The sequence below is a fragment of the Vicugna pacos genome, chromosome 1 (genome assembly GCF_048564905.1).
Source record: "Vicugna pacos chromosome 1, VicPac4, whole genome shotgun sequence".
Lineage (NCBI taxonomy): Eukaryota > Metazoa > Chordata > Mammalia > Artiodactyla > Camelidae > Vicugna > Vicugna pacos.
This window is the reverse complement of record NC_132987.1, coordinates 67,536,884-67,552,906: the sequence shown is the minus strand read 5'-3', so window position 1 is coordinate 67,552,906 and position 16,023 is coordinate 67,536,884. Positions and strand designations below refer to the sequence as shown.

Below are 16,023 nucleotides of genomic sequence, written 5' to 3'. Positions count from 1 at the left end.
GATTCTAACACCAGGTTTCTTACCCTGTATGTCTGCAATTCATGTTTTGAACTTAAAAATAAAAATTTATAGTCATCTCTATTCCATTATTCTGGTTGTTTGAGGCCCATTGTTCCAGTTTATTAAAATAATTTAGATCCTATTTCAATCAGTTAATATTTTAGTTTTCCTTCCCAACCCTGCACCTGAAACTTCAACTTGGATATATCTTAATTATCAGAAATATCAGTGCACTGTGCAGTTTGTGAAAACTTGTTGTTTATATCTCACTTTATCATCAACGTCTCAGTGCAGTGCTCACTCCCTTTCTTACAGGGGCCACTGAAGCTCAGAGCAGCAAGGTGACTTACTAGCAACTGCAGAGCTATGACAAGGATACATGTCTTGCTGCATTTTCTATCTTTTAAACATATTTTTAAAAGGAGTCTTTTTTCATTTATTGTTTAATTTTACAGGCAGCACATTAAGTAACATTAACATTGCACAAAACCACACATCTTAGACTAAGTCAACATCCCCCTTGGCCCTCCTTCCTCTAACCCCATGTCCCTCGCCAGAGGTATTCACCCAATTTGGCTTGGGATGTTTTCTTCAAGACTTTTCCCCATGTACTTCTTTACTCCTGGAAATAGTTGATCTGGGGGGTATCATTTTGTACTTGTTTTTCTGACATTTGCCCTTTTCACTTTATAATATATTTTAGAGCCCTTTCTATGCCAGCATTTGCATATACTACTCATCTCTTTATCTGATGCACAATGTTCCATTGTAGGGACAAGTGTACCTTATTTAACTTTCCCGTCATGACAGACATTATTTTTCAGTTTTGTTACTAAAAAAATTACTTTAATAAGTATCTTGTACGTGACTCTTTGGGTACATGTGTGGGAATCTCTCTAGGCTAGACGCCTGGAAGTGGAACTGAAAAGGTGTATGCTTCTAAATTCTTGACAACAAATGCCAAAATTTGCAAAAAGGACTACCAGTGTATATCCCTGCCAATGTGTACAAGGGGAGCATTTCCCCACACTTCCAATAATACTGATTAGTACTAATTGTTTTAGGTTTTACTTATCTGAATTGCTCCAATTACTAATGAGTTTGAGCATCTTTTTTATGATTTGCTTATTCTTATTTTTTTCATAATATTCTCTCTATTCTGTCTTACAGTGTCTTCATATGCACCTCAAAAAAAGTGTTGAGTATGACAAGAACATGAACAGAGCTACATGTTACAGCCTTAGAGGCCTTCCTCTGCAATGGGTACGGATCCACTAACAGACATGCGAATGCAACTGTCTGGTCAACAGTGGATCCGTCTAACCAGAGTACCAACTGGGCAACATCCCTCTATCTTATTCAAATGAATATTATGAGCATCTTTGCAAAATATCGTGCTGAAAAAAAAAGATTAATTGTGCCTTGTATTCTTACATTCTATCTATCTTTTAGCCCTACCAGAAAATAATATGAGATTAGCTCAGTCTGTCTTACTGGTTAGCTCACAAATGTTTATGTAATGTGCATTCTAGAATACTGCAGAAAGCAATGCTAAGCTCACTCATTCTATAGATTCCATAATCCATTTTTTTCTCCTTTTAGAAGATCTGTATTTTTGCCTGGCTTGGGTTTCTGGCACCTGTCCTATTTTCTATTTCCCCGAGACGAGAGGCACTAGGTCTGAGACCTACAGTCTTTTGTTCAGACTGCAAAGCCTGTGTACCAGATCTCTCTGACTCTCTCCTCATTTAGACTGGGCTTCAATTTACTCTCTGTGATATCTGCTATACCTTTCTCAGTTTGAAGATCATGTTCCTTATTGGAGAAGAAAGGAGCAATTGAGTAGCTCTGCCTTTTCTCTGTTATCATTTAACAGAATCTTCTCTAAGTCAGCATATCCATCTCTTCATCTTGCTTCTAACTGCATGTGTGTTTTTAAAGCCCTTTCTGTGGTCCTCACCATTTAGCACTCCTCAGCTAACTCTGGATTTTTGCCTTCTGTCACTTCCTTACAGAGTTTTTATAACTTTCTTATTCATCTTGGTTTGTGACCTTTCTCTCATTTTTTTGTATGTGTCATTTCAACATATAGACTCACCAGAGAATTCCATGTTGGGTCACATTGGCTTTTGCAGGCAATTATTATAGTTCAAAGCTATTTTTTCTGAGTTTCATAATAGAAAAAATGTATACCTTTTTATTGCCTCTGGCCTTTTGGTATATTTATATTTCTGTGAACTTGTTGAAGTTTGCTTTCTTAAAACCTCTATTGCATATCTATTATGACAAAAGGTTTTTTTTTCTATTACACATTCTAGAATGACATGATTGATTCCTTTCTTCTCCAGGAAGACAAAGACTGTGTTTTATTTCACATGTTTGCTGAAAGATTTCTATCATATAAACATCACCAACAAATCCCTCCTTGCTGGTCAGAGTGAGTCTAGTGTAGCAGTTCCCTTTATCCCTCCTTGTATGTTTTGAAAGATGAAATGATCAGGGAGGCAAGTCAAGAATGTATTAAATTCTAAGACTGTTGTAGAGATTTTGAACAGATGGCTAAGTAGTTGAAGTAACACATCAATGTTACATCTTGCCTCTGTGACATTTTTACCATTTGATGTAGGAAAGCATCCTACAGCTCTCCCATTTAGCCTGGCATTCTTAGCATTCTCCCACAGATAACAGTACTCTCTCCCTCTTATTTAATCCTCTCCGTATGCTATATGCTGTACTAGTGGATTCCATGTTTTGCAGTTCTGACACACGGTGGTACTATATATCCATTTTTATCAGATGTTTACATTGAAAAACATATACCATTTCATTGCTTAAGCCAGTTTCATTTCCCCAAGTCTGAGGAAGACTTAGGAAGTTATATTTATCTGTGTACCACCCATTCCCCTTCAGGAATAAAAGAATTATTACTCAAGCTACTAGGAATGACACTGAAGCTGGTCTTCACCTATCAGTCTCTTCAGGGGACTGTCTGAGCTGAAGAGAGCTGCCTTATCTCCCAAGGACATGCCCGTTCCAGGGTGGCCTGCATCCAATGATGTGGGGATAAAAGGCCGGGCCCTCTTGCTTCAGTTCAGCGCAGCTCTGCAGGGTCATCTTCAGCAGGGTTGGCTGGGACATTCCATGGAGATGGCACTGAGACTCCACTTCTCCCTCTGCTCAGTTCTGCTTCTTCCCTTCTAGTTCACAGGTATTGATCCTGGGAGCATGCCCCAGTAAACTTCCTGAAAGCTAATCTCCATCTCAGGGTCTGTTTCCTGAGAGATGCAACCTGGGCAAATTGCTTGTCTTAAAGTTTCAGTTATACTGTATTATTTTATGCACTGATACATGGACAATTGAGCTTAAATATCCCCAGTCTGGTTCTCTGTTATTTTCTTAGAATCACTGGACTTCTCTTTCTCCCACTGTGAATCTCCTTTCACTGCCATTCATATTAACTTCCATTTATGTGATTTGGAAGTTTCTTCCGAGCCATTTTCAAACTTCCTTTCAAACTTCATATGGAGCCCTTTGGTTAGTAAGCTTTGTCTCTGAAACATTTTTCCTAATCTTCCTAACATGCATTCCTTGCTTTGCCAGGAATCTGTCATCTTGGTATTATAAATCAGAGTTAAGAAGAAAAATATTGACACCATCTTCTGAGGTAATTTTTCATTTCCAGTAATCTTAATCCTCCAAAGGCACAATCTTCAGTGGAAGAGCTAAGATAGTGCTGGTGCCTGGAGTCCCTCTGCCTATAACCCTTCCTAACCAGCAGCTCAAGGTCCACTGTCTGAGGGTCTCTTGCTGAGGGGATTCAATGTGAAGGCCTGCCTCTGGAGGGAGCGCCCAGTAGGCTCTGTCCTCAGAGGTGTTCTTGGGGACCAATGAGCTCTGTGTGTCAGTTTGGGTCCTCTGGGAAGCATGATGGGACAGAGTCAAGAGTTCAAGAGTCAGGATAAGAGAGTGGAAGCAGGCTAGGGCAGGGAGAGATTTCAGACTGTGAAGTAGATCTGATACCTGTGACATGAATGTAAGGAAGAAGCACAACTGGGCAGGGAGTTGCAGAGCACAGCTGAGCTGCAGATCTAACTACATCTAAGACAATGACCACCTTGTATATACACAACAAAGATATGGTTAGCAATTCAGGCAAAAAGAGAAACAGCACCCACACTCCAAGTCCTACAACCTCCTCCTCAGAAAGCATGCTTTCTCCGTCTTAAATCCTTCCTCCTAAATAAAATAATTTTCTTTATAGTAGTGGCTAACACTTAAGTAGTGATTACTATCCAGGGACTATTCTGATCATCTTATAATTATACATGAACCCATTTGCTTTACAACAATAAACTCTATGAGGTAGGTAGTGTTTTCCCCCTAGTAATGGGGGATAGGTACCGTTTTGCAGATAGTGAAACAGAGAAAGAGAAGTACAGTGACTTTTCCAAGGTCATATAGCCAGCAAGTGGTGAAGCCAGGGTGTAGATCAAAACAGTCTGGTCCAAGCCCACCTAGGAACCCCCAGACTACACTGCAGAGTAAAAGAGTCATCAAGCCTCCCTCTGGTGCCCCAAGAAAGCTTATAGGAAGACTCAAGAATAGGTAGTTACTTCATACAATTTAAGACAAAGAAGGGTCCTGTGCTGGGTGGGATCTCCAATTTGTTTCTCCCAGCGGGAACGAATATTGCTATATGCCAGGCCTCTTCACAAGGGCTAGGGATTTGCATTTTCTGAGAATGCTCTTTTGAATCTGAAGTTTGGTTTTCCTCTAAGTTGTTACTTTCCCCTCTCCCTTTCTAAGCAGCCTTGGCCTATTAGTAAAGCAATTAACACCTGGAAAAGATTTCCCTTCCCCAGTGACATTCTACAATAATTTATTTCTTCCCACCTGTTTGCCAGAACTATTCCCACCTGTTTGCCAGTGAGTCTCTCAGTTAAGGGACCTGTGAGAAGCCTCTTACATTCACTTTGGTCTTTTGTAAATTGTTGTTCCTTACCCTTAAGAAACAAGCAAAGCAGTGAATGCTTAGTAATACATTAACGTGGAAAGAACACTAACTCATTTTACAAAGACTTTTCTACTGGAAGGTTTTTTCAGTTAACCTTTCATCTCCCATTACCCAGAAACGTAAATGAACAAGAGTGTCCAATTTTCTGAGCAAGCTGGTCAATTCATATTTTAATGTAAAACGAAATTAATACTTATGATTGTTAATTTTTCTTTAGAGAATCTATTCACTTGATTAATGTTTCTCCCTATGTCTCTCACATACCTTGTAAGTCTCTCCAGTCCAATTTTGCCTTGTTTGGGAATAGTTGAAGAATTCTTCCCTGAGTATAAGAAAATGTTAATGGACTTGGTCCATGGGATAAATACCACAGAGGAGCTACTCACTGGATGAGGAAATTCACATCATTTTTCTCACCTTCTAAAGCAGGGCAGTTAGAAATCTATGAGGTTCTGGTTTGTGTTCCAGCACTGACCGGGCAATATTGATTGGCCATATTACTGTATAATATATGTTATCAGATGCTAGGTTTAACTAAGAACCCAATGTCCTGTCCTTTCACCAAGTTTGTGGATATAATATTTATAAGATTCTTCGAAGCCTGTGGAGCATTTCCTAGGTTCCAGGGAAGCTCGGATCATGTGTCTCAAATCATGGTCCATGACCACTTACGCTAGATCACCTTAGGAACAGTGTTAAAAAAGGCACAACTGCTGAATGAGAATATTCAGAGTTGTGCCCAGGCATGTGCATTTTATAATTCTTAAGCACACCGGAGTTTGAGAACTATAGGCTAGCCACAGTAAATAGTGTAAGTTTAGAATCAACTGAGGGTAGACATTTTTTGTGGTTATTCACAATCTGGTTCTAAAATTTATGTGGAAAAGCAAAGGAATTAAAATAGTAAAAATGTCATCAGCAAAGCCCTTTAACAATTCCTGGGAAATCAAAACCGAATCTCAGTAATAAGATAAAATAAGTCTAACCTTTTTATTCCTTTGTGCTTACCGTAGTTTTACTTGCTCATAAGGTGCTGCATTCAGAGGCCTCACACCTAGCGTTTCAGACCAGTGTTTCCAGTGTGAAACGGCTGAGCTGACACCTCAACTTGGCGGGCCATGTAAAGAAAGGCCACAATTCAAGATGGCGGTGGCAGGCTGCCTATTGGCTCCAGGGACACGGGCAGGAGGACACTTGCTGGGGTCTGACTCAAAAGGGTCCGTAACAAATTTCGGCACCCCTGGTGGTACGGCTGTGGCCTTTTTGCCTGCACCTATCCACTAGGCTCCAGGCTCACCCTGGCTCCAACGGGAGAACGGCAGAGGCTTTGGGAGGTTTGTGTGAGGATGAGCACCTCTGATCTTTGAGTTCACTCTAGCAGGGCAGAACAGTGGCAGCCTTTGGCCAAATTCAGAGCACCTCTGCCCAGCAATCTGATACCCAGGAATGGTGCGCTTTGTGTAGCCCCTTGTCATCTGCGCCCCCTTGAGGGGATCATTCTGTGGCATCACTGGGGATCAGACACTGAAACGCATGCGTGTCTGCACACTGCTACACTGGGGCTTTTTGCCCTTCTTGTTGGAGGTCAATAGCAGCATTCTCCATAGCCACTTTCATTTGGTAAAGAAAAGGAGACAGCCTGTGAGCCAAGAGGCCAGGCCAGGAAAAGGCCCAGGTAATAAGGACCACGTGACAAAACGGAACGACGACTGCTCCATTCGAGTTCAGGGAAAGGCACCAGGAATGCCCAAGTGAGAAAGGTTCCCAAGGTAGGTATGTGACTGGTGACTTGACCCTTCCAGTCAACACTAGTTTCTCTGAAATGGGCTGAGGAGCCCTGTAAGTCTCTTGCAAGACCAGGAAACACCCACAGCCTGACCTCTGCCCCACTTTTGCTTGTGAAGCAAATCTTGGGTGATTCTTTATTGGCTGAGGTTCCCTGGGCTCCCTTCCCTAGAGATCTGGTGAGTACCCCGTGGGAATCCCTCTTACTTTTAGCTCTCACCCAGCGAGAAGTCCTAAAACTCCTAAAACTCCTCCTTTTCATCCAAAAGGAGGAAAGAGAAGACCCCTACCTCAGACAGCTGTGCCATTTCCTAATGGACCAAGTAGGGCAAGAACTAACTTGGCTAAGCTGCTCTGGCTTGGAGGCTATCCCATCTAACCTCCTGTGGGACATTCTGACTGAGAAGGGACTTAACTATCTCAAGCACAGGCCATTACGAATTTAAGGGAGACTCCTCAGTTATATCAGAGTCCACACCATTTGGACACCTCCTATTTTGGTCTTTTGAGGACTCCATAATCAGTCTGGTACTGGTTCCAAATTTCCTGAACCAGAAATCTTATTTGGGTCAAATCTTGGGTCATGTGTGCCAACAAATCACTCCAAATGCCCCCCTTGGTAGTTGGAAACAAATGCAAAACAGAACATCTAAGGTAGGGGAACCAAATGTTCACCATACAGAAGGCTGGCCTGTTAGGGTGCATTCTGCAGAAATATTTAATCATCTATGTAATACAGCCTGGCCCCAATATGGGCTGGGGGTTGGGGAAAGTTGGCCCATCAATGGGTCACAAACTAGGGTGACCTACCTAGGCTTCATTCTCACAGAAGGCCAGAGAAGCCTACCCCAGGAAAGGAAAGAAGCCATTTGCAGCCTTGCTCCCCCTAAAACTTGAAGACAACTTAGGGGCTTCCTAGGGGTGGCTGGGATTTGCCATATCTGGATCCCTAACGATGGTCTAATAGTTAGGCCTCTATATGAAATGTCAAAAGGAAAAGATGATGATTCTTTTGAATGGAATTCAGAATGTGAAGGGGTGTTTCAAGAACTGAAAAAGCAATTACTTCAAGCCCCTGCCCCAGCCCTCCCAGATTTAGCTAAACCCTCTGACCTTTCCATTCATGAGAGAAGGGGAATTGCCCTTGGAGTATTAGCTCAGAAACTGGGACCTCTTACTCCAGTGCTTGCTTATTTCTCTAAACATGTAGATCAAACCACCAAGGGATCTTCCTTGCTTATGAGCAGTAGCAGCTACCACAACCCTCCCAAGGAGGCTGAAAAGTTAACGTTTGGTCAGCCAGTCACTATATGGACTCCACTCCAGGTTCCGGCTTTAGTAAGTTCCAAGGGAACTGAACGCCTATTCCCCTGGAAGGTCGATTCAAGTCCAGGATATGCTTTTAGACAACCCAGTGGTTACCATAAAAATCTGTCACTTGCTAAATCCTGCCACACTGCTACCCTCAGAAACAGAGCTCCTGGAGCATGACTGTATAGAAACCACAGACATGATCTATTCCAGTCACTTCGACCTAGGAAGTGAGCCTCTCCCAAACACCAAAGAGGAATGATTCACAAATGGAAGCAGTTTTATAAGGGAGTGGAAAAGGTTAGTGGGGTTCAGGATACACAGTGACCTCTCAGACCCAAGTCACAGAGGCACGAAGCGTACCCCCAGGGACTTCAGCACCAAAAGGCTGAGCTGATAGCCCTCACCCAAGCCTTAGACCTCAGGACAGGGAAGATCTTAAATGTTTATGCAGATTCCTAGTATGAGTGTGGCACCCTACACACACAATGGCTTACGCATACTGAAGCTCTTAGAAGCTGTACAGCTTCCAAAAAAGATGGCGGTGATTCATTGTAGGGGTCACCAAAAAGGGAGGTGCAGAAGTAATAAAAAGGAAACAACAAGGGGGATGCAACTGCCAAAAGGGCGGCCCTGGAACCAGCAACTTGGCAACTACCCCTCATATCTCAAAGGGCAGATCCATCCAACTATTTCCCAATTTACACAAAGGAAGAATTAGATAAAGCCTGAAAATGGGGCTTCAGTAGAGATCTAAGAGGCCATGGGTGGCTAGTTACTGAACATGGGCAATACTTCTTTCCCCAAATTGCACCTTGTCAAGCCATCAGGGAGGCTCATCAAGAGACTCACCACAGGAGGGAAGCCCTATGTAATTGGTTAGCTGAGGTCATGGCAACTCCTGGCATGAAAAGTACAATCAGTGGGATAGTTGAGACATGCCCCATCTGCACAATGAACAGCCCCAACACCAAACTCTCCAGAGGCCTCCAGATTAGGCCCATTCAGAGCAGAGTGACATATCCTGGGGAAGACTGGCAGACTGATCTCATCGTCATGCCGGGAGCATCGGGTAACTTCAGGTATCTCTTGGTGCTAGTGGACACGTTCTGCAGGATGAGGAGAAGTTTTCTCCACTGGAACTGAAAAGGCAGCTGAAGGGGCTAAGGCATTACTAACAGAAATAATGCCCTCATGTGGGGCTTCCAGGATTCCTAACAAAGTGATTCTAGTCCAGCATTTGTGTCTCAAGTGATGAAGGGGAGAACAAGTGCCCTGACATAAAACAGACCTTGCACCCAGTCTGGAGACCCCAATCATCAGGGAAAGTAGAAAGATCCAATCAGATCTTGAAATGAGCCTTAGCCAAGCTATGTCAGGAAACCCAAGAAAACTGGATTAAGTTGCTTCTGATTGCCCTGCTCCAAATGTGGTTAGCCCCAAGAGATAAGTTAGAGTTAAGTGCATTTGAACTCATGTATGGTAGACTCGTTCCTAAACCCAAGAGAAGGGACACCTTAACCCCCTTGAATGGAACAACTCAAGTGCCCTCCAGGTGAAGAAACCACGAAGGCTGCCACAGAATATGGTAACCAGTGCACTGATCTGGCCCTGCATCCCTTCCTGTCAGGAGACTGGGTGAACCTAAAACCCAGAAAATTGGCAGCCCATAAGACCAACTCACTCCTAAGGGGAACTGACCCCACTTGGTAATCCTAACCACCTGCCCTGAAGTTGCAGGGATCACTCTGTGGGTACATCACGCTTGAGTGTAGAGGTCCCCAAGCTTGAAACTCCAGAGACACAACCTGGGGCAATGGACCCCCTTGACAATTCATGTGAACCTCTCCCTGACCTGAAGCTTCTCTTCCAAAAAACAATAAAATGTGACCAGGGACATTCAGGCCACAGCAGTGAGCCTCAACATCAGGGCATGCTTCTGTCTACAGGCAAAAGAACTGCATTTTGGGGAAAAATTTAACACGTGATCATTATCCTCTTGCTAATATTTGGCCTGTTTTAAATTGCCTGATATCTTCTGTCTCCAAAATGTTAGACAAACGGCGGTGGCTCATAGATACAAACAGTCTGGGCTGAGGCCTGGTGACCATCAAACCTGTCTAAAGGCAGCTGGGGAGAAGTCTTGCTCCTCCATGTGAGGTTGTGACAATGCCCAGACGCAGCAGAAAGCAGTTACAGAAGACGGACTTGCACCTCTCAGGAATGAAGAACAGGACAACAGAGGAGGGATCTGTCACCGGCAAAGCCCATTAACAATTCCCGGGGAATAAAAATAGAATCTGGGTAATAAAGTCAAGTCTAACCTTTTTCTTTTCCTTTGTGCTCAGTCTAGTTCCACTTGCTCGCAGGACGCTGCATACAGAAGCCTCGCACCCAGTGCTTCAGACTAGAGTTCACCCTACAAAATGGCTGCGCAAACACCTCAGCTCCGGCCGGTGCAGAAGCGCCGCCCGCCGCACTGCAGTTCAAGATGGCGGCGGCGGACCGTGTGCGGAGACGCTGCGCCCGGCACTGCGATCTGGGGCGTGAGCAGCGCGGCTGTGCTGGACCCGCGAGAGCTCCGCCCCCTCCACACTGCCGCGATTCCTCCCCAGCAGCCTCGAGCACGGCTGGCCTTTCCCCGAGAGCGTGCGCTCTAGAGCATGAGCCTCCACCACTCCATTCTCTGATCAAGGAATAAAGCTTTCCTTTGCTTCTGAAATGAACTCAGTCTTGTTCTATTGGCATGAGCAACACTGGGCAGAAGGACCCTTAATGGGGCCTGACTTGGCAACAAAAACAATTTGGGGAAAGGACAAGGTTGAAAGAGTCAGACTACCTGGTTTTAAGACTTCCTAAAAAGGTACAGTAATCAAAACTGTGTGGTACTAGTAAAAAGATAGGTATATAGATTAGTGAAACAGAATCGAGAATCTAGAAATAGACCCACACAAATATGGTCAATTGGGTTTTGACAAAAATGCAAATGCAAGTCAATGGAAGGACAGTCTTTTCAACAAAAGGTGTAGGAAAATTGGATGCCCATATGCATCAAAGTGACCCTCAAAGCATACTCCAAACTTTGTTCAAAAATTAACTTAGAATGGGTCATGGGCCTAAATATAAAATGTAAAACTATAACATTTTTAAAAGAAAGCAGGAGAAAATCTTTATGGGATTAACTCAGGCAAAGAGTTCTTAGACTTGCAAAAACATGATTCCTAAAGGAAAAAATTAGTAAATAGAACCTGATAAAAATTTAACTTTACACAGACTGTTAAGAGAATGAAGATATGTTATAGACTGGGTGAGATACTTGCACATCCCATATCTGACAAAGGATTTTTATCCAAAATATATAAGGATCTCTCAAAACTCAACAGTAAGGAAGCAAACAACTCAAAAATGGGCAGAAGATTTGAACAAATATTTCATTAAAGAAGATAATACATGGATGGCAAACAAGCACATGGAAAAATGCTCAATATCATTATTTGTTAGAGAAATGCAGATTAATACCATGCTGAAAAAATACTATATATCTATTAGCATGCTTAAAAAAAACAGACAAGTCCTAGAGCCACTGAGGATGCAGAGCAACAGGGTGACATATTGCTGATGGGAATACAAAGTGATACAGCTACTTTATAAGAAGCTCTGGCAGTTTCTTATAAAATTAAACATAGATCTATCACATTACCCCACAATTCCACTCAGGTATTTATCCAAGAGAAATGAAAATTTATGTTCCTCCCTAAAACCTGTGTGCAAATATTTACAACAGCTTTATTCATAATTGTCAAAGACTGGAAACAACCCAAAGTCCTTGAGCTAGTGAATGGGTAAACAAACTGTGGAACATCCACAGAGTGGAACACTACTCAGCAGCAAAGACTGAACTAGTGATACAGTCTTGCCAAGATGGATGACTCTCAGATGCACTTTCCTAAGTGACACAAGCCATATTCAAAGGCTAGGTACTGCACGATTCCCTTCATATGACCGTCAGGAAGGGGCAAAACGGTAGGGACAGGGGACTGACCAGAAGTCGCCAGGGACTATAGGAAGGGGGAGTTTTTGACTACCAAGGGGCAGCATGTATGAGGGAGTTTTTAGGGTGATAGAACTGTTCTCTATTTTAATTGTGGTGTTGGTTACACGGCTTTTTGTTTGTCATGACTCAGAACTATATGATAACAAAAGGTATAAAATTTTACTTATGTGAATAAAAAAAATCAGCTAAAGCATATCTGATTAAAAACTGCCAACAAATTCAAACCAAAATTTATTGAGCATCTATTACATGTAGAGCTTGGACTAGTGGTATGGGGAAAACAAAGCCTTCTGCTAAGCTCCGTCTCTCCACAGACACCAGTCCACCGGAAGAGAAACAGGCACAAAAATATCATTTACTTAGGATACGTGCCTGACAAAGGAACAATGAAAGTGTAAACAGAGAATTGTAAGCTTGGAGAACTGTAAAGCTGAGTCACAGCAGAAATAAATCAGATTGTACAGTGACCAAAAATTGGATGAGAAAAGGTTACGAGGATGGAAAAATGTGATTATTGATCAGGGAGGGTAAGGTAATAAAAGCAAACCCTAAATGTAATGAGGTTGAATCAATGCATGTAATGCTATCTTTATAAAAGGCAAATCAAATAATTCAGTACTGATTCCCCACCAGGAAGGTGAGTGAGCAGAAAATCTTCAGTATGAAGTTGTGTTGACTTCAGATTCCACGAGCAGTGTCTTTATCCCCTCGTCCCCCATAAAAATAGTTCCCTTCTCTGAAAACTACTGATGGAAAAAAATGCAGCTCTTCCCTAAGTGGAATATGAAGGTTATTATCAGGTGATACTTCTGTCCCTCCTGGGTGTGAGGGTGTCATCCCGTAGTTGAATCCTAAAGAGGCAGTTGATATCAAAGAGGTACAAAATTAGAACTCCCCCTTTATAGCATCATGTGTCAGGGATAGTGGTTCTCAAAGGATGGATCCTGGACCAGCCGCAAAACGTCATTCGGGAACTGGTTAGAAACACAGGTGTTATGCCATCTAGGGTCAGGTTAGGCCCAGCAATCTGTGTGTCAGCAAGCTCTTTGTGTAATTCTGATGAATATTTGAGAATTTTAAGTTTGAGAAGATGTCAAAACTGGATGTTGTACTTAACTACTGTAATCAGTTGAAGCTGAAAAAGGGATATCAACTTCTGGTGCTTGTTATAATCAATCATGTAAGACCTAGAGTCTGGCTCCATTCTTTCCAGAGAATTAGTTTTCAATGTTTACTTAGCATAACCACCTTGAATCTCTTCTACCTTTCTACAGCACTTAGAAAATTCTAACTTTCCCCTCTCAGCAAACTAGTCACTGATTTTTTTCTTTTAAATGATGAGTGTTTTCTTGTCAGGCAAAGAAATAAACTCTATTGTGCTTTCTTTTTTACTGTTGAAGCTCTGGTGGTCTTTTATTCTTTTACAGAGAGCAGGCAAGTGACTCTGGGATGTAACTTTTTTTTCATCCCTGAACAAGTGCTTTAGAATCCGAAGCTCTATATTCTAATCCTTGGGCCAATCCAAATTGTTGGAAGATCTTGGGGAAGCTACTTAACATCCCTGAGAGTCAGTTTTCTCATATGTAAAGAGTAAGGAGGTAATTATTCTACTCACCTCAACTGGCATAATGGCTGTGAAGTTGCTTAGTAAAATGGGAAGTGGATACATATGTCAGCATTATAATCATTTTATGGGGCTTTCTCAATACTGCATTCAATACCCTCAGTATTCCCCCCCCATCATCAGAGCACCCCACCGGGAAAGCCTGCAGCCTGGGCATGGTCCAGACTCCTCTGGAAGCCTAGCCAGCAGGGCAACCATCATTGTTTTGGAGTTACTCTGGGTAAATGGAATAGCAGAAATATTCCAGTCTGAGGGATCATGGATTAAAAACATTAGATGATTATAGGAATACATTATAGACTTTCCATCAGAACTTGGAAATGACCTGGCAAATTTGTGTTCAATTTACAATAAAAAATGCTCTTCTAATCCTTGAAATGAGCAAACTGGCTTACAGCAAATCTTCTGAGCTTCACCCAAAGGTGATGCAATGAAAGTGTTCTGCATGCAAAGCATCTCATTACTTGACACAAACAAATAGGGTACAGCTGATGTCAGTGTCTAGCAATCCTAGGAAATAAACTGCTGCTTCTGGTAAACAGGTGGTAATTCATGTTGGATTATTTGCTAAGGGTCAAATTAGTCCCTTGTAGTGTGCACAGCACTTCTGAAGAATTAAAAATAAATGTTTTTCTGCTTAAACAATATTCTGACCCAAGGCAATTATTATGGTAATACATCTGACATAGCAATGATCCTGACACTTCCCCAGGGCCTTTTCAAATAGGATTTTTCTAAAGCACGCAAATGTTAAAAACAAAGTAGATCTCTAGGCTTGGCTTAAAAGAGGCAAGCAGAGAATAAATTCAGTGGAGAAGGGAAAGTAACATCATTGATCTAGCACTTACTATGTGCCAGGCGCTACACTTCATGTTACACACATTAACCTTATCTTCACAGTAACTCTGTGAGGTAAGTATTTTCTCTCTCACTTTAACAGAACAGAACAGGACACTGTGGCTCAGAGCAGTTAAGCATCTTCCACAGTCACACAGCACAAAGTTTAGGGCATAGCTGAGATTCAAATTCAGTAGGTGGTCTCTTACTTAGACAGTTGAAGCAGCCCCCTGTGCCCGACAGCTTCCCTGTGCCCCTGCAGATCCCCTCTATACACTTCTCCATCTTACTCTGCTACAGAGGCTGCACCAATTTGCTTGCTGGTTTCCACTTGTGTTTGGTCAATATAGGGAGTAATGTTAGGAGATGAGAAAGAGGAAGGAGAGTAGGGGCAAGGTTTATATGCTCCCCTCCTTAGCTCTCTCCTGCTCCATTGCCCAAAAGTCTTAGCTCCTCTCCACACAGGATGCTTCCTCTGGGTTTTGATAATCACTCCCTTCTTTGAGGGCCCTACACCCTGGTCACACCTTCTTAAATCTCCCAGTTCCAGTGTGCCATACAGGTACAGCACATTCTAGCTCCATCAGCTTATAAGACATCAAGGCTTTTGTTGTTGTTTTGTTGTTGGTACTGATTCAAATGAAGTTGTTGAATGATAGACACATGCTGCATATCCTACACAGTGTTCTATCTGAATAGCTCCTGGTTCAATGTTTAGAGAGTGTCTCTACCTCTGGCTACAGCTCCCTGAGAAAAACTAGAGTTTCTATAAGCAGAAGCACCTCACTGAACCATATATGGTTTCTGAATGGTGACATTCAGAATTTGGTGAAAAATAACAACAGAACCTGATATTTATACAAAGTTCTATAGCTTTACATTCATTACTTTCTATTTAAGGATATATTAGAAGCCTGATACATGTCCAGAAAAAAAAAAGCTGAATGTGAAGCTACAGTAAAGTTATTTTTTTAAAGACTAGCAATGACAGAACTCTGATCAAGACACATAATAGCTGATGAAGGTCTTGCCCCTGAACTATTTTCATTGAGCTAATGAAACTGGTCTGCTTTGGCTTTGCCAACTTACTCCTGTTTTCTGACTGAATTCATTACCCATGACTTCAGAAGAACAAAGAGGAAAAAGAAGCAGACTATTAAACAGGACAGATGCAATGAGTATTTTTGCACATTAATGCTACAGGCACAAAGATCAGCAAATGTAATAGTCCTAACATTTTCAAAGGTGTCGCTCTTAAAAGTCTAAAGTCATGCATGGATGGGCAATAATTTTTTAAAAATTGGTTTCATCATATTTTTGTGCTTGAGATGACATGGCATTTTGGAATCATCATCCTACCCGAATATAGTTATTCTATTATTAGATAATTATAGCACT

General features: G+C 42.1%; 1 protein-coding gene across 1 annotated transcript in view; it reads right to left on the bottom strand.

The window, feature by feature from the left end:
* The window catches only part of FSTL1 (follistatin like 1), a 103,988-nt gene extending 93,433 nt beyond the window's left edge, over positions 1–10,555 (bottom strand). Inside the window, exon 1 of the mRNA XM_072964329.1 lies at positions 10,435–10,555. The gene's annotated coding sequence lies outside the window, so the exon portion shown is untranslated. The remainder of the gene's footprint in view (positions 1–10,434) is intronic.
* Positions 10,556–16,023: the final 5,468 nt, after the last annotated feature.